Genomic DNA, 5,427 nt, shown 5'->3' on the forward strand with positions numbered 1-5,427 from the left:
GGTCATTTTAATGATGCTGAGTCTCCCAATACATGAACACAGAATATTTTTTTTCCATTTCTTTGTGTCTTTTTCAATTTCTTTTTTAATTTAGTTTTATTATTAGTTTCAAGTATACAGTACATTGGTTAGACGTTTATATAGTTTATGAAACAATGCCCCTGATTGCTCTTTTTCTCGTCTGACTCTACATCTAGCCATTACATTAATGCTGACTGCATTCCCTATGCCATACTCTCCATCCCCATGACCATCTCTCAACTACTAATTTGTACTTCTTTAACCCTTCACCCCTTTCTCTCAGCCCCTCAATTCCCCTCCTCTCTGGCCATCACCAGATGGTCTTCTATATTTGTGAGTCTGTTTCTGATTAGTTTGTTCTTTTTATTCCTTAGATTCTGCATATAAGTGAAATCATATGGTATTTATCTTTCTCTGTCTGACTTATTTCATTCAGCGTAATAACATCTAGGTCCATCCATGCTGTTGGACCTAGTAAAATGGTAGGATTTTATTTTTTTAATGGCTCAGTAATAGTCCATTGTATATATAAACCATAAGTTCTTTATCCAATCATCTGTTGTTGGGCATTTAGGATGCTTCCATATTTTGGCTATTGTAAATTGTGCTGTCGTGAACATAGGGGTGCATAGATCTTTACAAATTATTGTTTTGGTTTTCTTTGAATAAATACCCAGAATTGCAATTGCTGGGTCAAAAGGTATATCCATTTTTAATTTTCTGAGAAACCTCCAGACTGTTTTCCATAGCAGCTGTGCCAATTTGCAAGCCCACCAACAGTGTATGAATGTTCCTTCTTCTCTGCATCCTTGCCAACACTCGTTCTTTGATTTATTGATGATAGTCATTTTGACAGGCATGAGGTGATTCAATTTCTTTTAATAATGTTATAGTTTTCAGTGTATAGGACCTTTAAATGCTTTGTTAGGTTCATTCCTAGGTATTTTATTCATTTTGTTGCAATTGCAAGAGGAATTGTCTTTCAATATTTTTTCCTGAAAATTCATTGTTTCTGTATAAGAATGCTATGAATTTTTGCACATTGATTTTGAATCTTGAAACTTTGCCATATTTGTTTATTGTTTCTAATAGATTTTTTTTTAGTGAGGTCTTTAGAGTTTCCTACATAAAGAATTATGTCATCTGCAAAAGTGACAGACTTCTTCATTTCAAGTTTGGATTACTTTTATTTCTTTCTCTTGCTTGATTGCTCTAGCTAAGACTTACAACACTATATTGAATAATAGTGGTGATAGCAGACAGCCACATAGAGCAAGGTTTTTAGTTTTTCACCATCACATATGATATTTGCCAAGGGCTTGTCATATATGGTCTTATTACATTGAGATTATTTTTCTTCAATACCCATTTTATCAAGTGTTTTAATCATAAATGAATGCTTTACCTTGTGAAATTCTTTTATTTCATCTGTTGACATAATATGATTTTTATCCCTTATTTTCTTTATGTGGTGTATCACATTAATTGATTCGGCTATGTTAAACCATTCTTATGCCCCTGGGGTGAAGCTCACTTGATCATGGTGTGTAATCTTTTTATTATGTTCTTGTATTTGATTCACTAGTATCTTATTTAAGATTTTTGTATCTGTGTTCATGAAAATATTTGTCTGGATTTTCATTTTTTTGTGTTATCTTTACCAGGTTTTGGTATCAAGGTAATATTGGCCTCATAAAATGAGTGAGGGAGAATTTCCTCCTCTTTAATTTTTTGGAAAAGTTTGAGAAGAATAGGTATTAAATCTTCTTAAAATGTTTAGTAGAATTCACTGGTGAAGCCACCTGGTCCTGGACTTTTATTTTTTGGTAGATTTTTGATGATTGTTTCAATTTCCTTACTACTGACAAGTCTATTTAGATTTTCCAGTTCTTCATGATTCAGTTTAAGAAGGTGGTATATTTCTAAGAACTTGTCCATTTCTTCTAGGTTATTAAATTTGGTGTTATATACTTTTTCATAGTATTCTTGTATGATCTTTTGTATTTTTGCGTTACTTTCTCTTCTCTCACTTCTGATTTTGTTTACTTGTGTCCTTTCTATTTTTTCTTCAGCGAGTCTAGCCAGGTATTTGCCAATTTTATTAATCATCTCAAAGTACTAGCTTTTTGTTGAATTTATTTTTTTCTATTGTCTTTTCTTCTCAATTTCATTAAATTCTGCTCTAATGTTTATTATTTTATTCCTTCTGCTTATTTTGGGCTTCATTTCTTCTTCTTTTTATTTATTTTTTTTTGTTTTTTTGTTTTTTTAAGATGTAGTGTAAGGTTCTTTATTTGGCCTCTTTCTTGTTTTTTGAGATATGCCTGTAATGATATGAACTTTTCTCTTATTACATCTTTTGCTGTGTCCCAAAAGTTTTGATACGTTGTACCTTCATTCTCATTTGTTCCCATGTATCTCTTGATCTTTCCTTTTATGTCATCTATGACCCAATCATTTTTCAGTAGCATGTTGTTTAATCTCCATCTATTTGTGATTCTTTCCACTTTCTTTTTACAGTTGATATCCAACTTCCAAGCATTATGATCAGAGAATATGGTTGGCATTATTTCAATGCTCTTATATTTGTTGAGGCTCGTTTTGTGTTCTAGCGTGTGGTCAATCCTTGAGCGTGTTACATGTGTACTAGAGAAGAATGTATTAGCAGCTGTTTTGGCATGAAAGGCTCTGTAAATGTCAATTTTGTCCAATTGATCTGATGTGTCATTTAAGGATGTTATTTCCTTATCAATTTTCTGTTTGGATATCTACCCATATACAATAGTGGGGTATTTAGGTTCCCTACTGTGATCGTGTTTTGGTCAGTTTCTTTTCTTAGTTCTATTAGTAATTGCTTTATATATTTTGGGGCTTCCTGATTGGGAGCATAGATATTAATAAGTGTTATCTCTTCTTGATAAGTTTCCCTTATTATTATGAAGTGTTCTTCAATATCTTTACCTTTCTTATCTTGAAGTCTACTTTGTCCAATATGAGTACAGCTACACCCATTTTTCTGTGAATGCTATTTCCTTGGATTATCATTTCCACCCTTGCACTTTGAATCTAGATTTGTCTTCAGAGCTGAGATGTGTCTCTTAAAGACAGAATATGGTTGGGTTTTGTTTTTTGATACAATCTTCAACTCTGTGCCTTTTCCTTGGTGAGCTCAGTCTATTTACATTTGGCATGATTATTGAAATATGAAGATTTCTTACAGCCATTTAATCTTTTGTTTTCTGGTACCTCTGTGTTTCCATAGTTTCCTTGTCCTTGTGTTTTTATCTATTATTTTAATTTGGTGGGGTTTTGTGAATTTTCTCTCTAGTCCTTCTTGTTTTATGTTATGTATCTCAGTTCTGGATCTTTGGAGTGTGGTTACCATTAAGACTGTGTAAAAAATAGTTATATATTTACAGTACTCTATTTTCTTATGCATGCACCTTACCTCCATTTCTCTCTGCAAATTTGGATCTTTGCTCCCTCCCCTTTCTGTAATTATTGTCTCAAATTGTCTATATGTATGCTGAAAGTTTATTTCTAGCTTGAAATATCATTTATCTCCTTAATGTTTAAGCTTATAGTACTTAATAAGCTGTTCTTAATAAGGGTTGCACTATCCTACTTCTGTCTGCCTGCTAGTTGTCTTACTTATAGCTTTGTATTTTTTGTCAATTTATTTCAGGTGGGCTGATCCATTTCCATATTTCCTATAATGCAGGCCTCATAGTGGAGCATTCCTTCGACTTCTGTATGTCTGTAAAGGTCTTTATTTCTCCTCTCTATCTAAAGGAGAGCTTTGCTGGATGTATTATTCTTGGCTGATAATTCTTTTCGCTTAATAGTTTGAATATTTGTTTCTACTCCTTTCTTGCTTGCAAGGTTTCTGCTGAGAAATCCTAAGATAGTTAATGGCTTTTCTTTTATAGGTTATCATAATATTTTCCCTGGCTGCCTTGAGAATTCTTTTTTTGTGATAAATTTTTGACAATTTTAATATAATGTGTCTTGGAGTAGCCCTTTTGAGGGTGAGATATTGGGTGTTCCATTTGCTTCTTAAATTCGAAGATCCAGCTCATTCCTTAGATTTGGGAAATTCTCGTCAACTGTTTGTTCAAACATACCCTCTCTTCCCCTCTCTTTCTCTTCTCCTTCTGGTATACCCATTATTTTATGTTTCTTTTCTTGATGGTGTCAGATAGTTCTTGTATAGCTCTTTCATTTTTCTTTTTTCTTTTCTTTTTTTTTTTTTTTATTCTCAGGTTTCTCTCTTCTTCCTTCTGAATCATTTCCAGATTTCTGTCTTCGATATAACTGATTCTTTCTCCATCTGGTCAGCTCTATTTCTTAAGCTTGGTATTCCATTCTTCATCTCTTTTAATGTGTTTTTCATCCTCAGAAGTTCCAGTTGGTTCTTTTTTAGGGGCTCCATCTCCTTTCTAAAAAACTCTTTTTTTGGTTTATTTTGATTCCGAGTTCTTGGAATTGTCAATCAGATTTTTCTTGCATCTCATTGAGTTTTTTTCAGGAGTATAATCCTGAATTTTGTCATTTAAGTCACATATTTCTATGTCTTTCTGCTTATTTTCTGGAGTTTTTTCCTTTCTTTCCAAGCTGTATTTTCATCCTGGTTATTCATGGTGTCTGATGGATGATTTATCTGCCTAGGCATTAATGAGTGTGTACTCTGCTTTTTTCAGAAAGAAGATTTATTATATAGAAGCCTCTCTTTAGCCTATTGAAAGAAGGAGTTTTTCTTTTGATTTCCAGTAGCTGGCGTCCACACATTTTGGATCTCTACTTTGAGGCTGATGATGCTTTTTTTCTCTCTGTCTGATATACTGAATAGTCAAACCGCTATCAGCTGCTTTCAGTACCAGTGTCTGTCTGCGGTACCAGCAGTGGTTTATGTTTCAGTGCCAGTTGCACAAATTCTGCTGGTGCCCTGCGGTATTAGGTCTGGGAGGACATAAGGCGGAGGGAGGGCATGCTCTGGGTTGGTGGGTGGGGGTTGTTCCCAGGCTCCATGTATCAGCCTCCTGCTTTTGAATGATGGCTGCTAACACATAGCTGTTGCCCCTCCACTCTTAGTTTCTGCCTTGCTTTCTGCCCTAATCCCTGGCCTCCGTTGCATGGATCAGGCTGATCCCTCAGGCAGGGCTGTTTGGGGAACCAGACACAAATTTTCCTTTCTCCCTCCTGCAGGGAGCTCTGGCTGCATATGGCAGCTTCTTTGCTCCTCTTAATCTACCTCCCAGACTCATATGGTTCCGACCTTTTGAAGCTCTTATGTGCAAATTAATCCCTCAGATGTGCTTGTGTGCCAGTTGGGTGTTATTCATTGAGTTTTAGATATTCAGCTTATTATTATTTCAAGTGGGGAGATCCCTCACTACACCATGCTTC

This window comes from Pteropus alecto, unplaced genomic scaffold, assembly GCF_000325575.1.
Source record: "Pteropus alecto unplaced genomic scaffold, ASM32557v1 scaffold370, whole genome shotgun sequence".
NCBI lineage: Eukaryota > Metazoa > Chordata > Mammalia > Chiroptera > Pteropodidae > Pteropus > Pteropus alecto.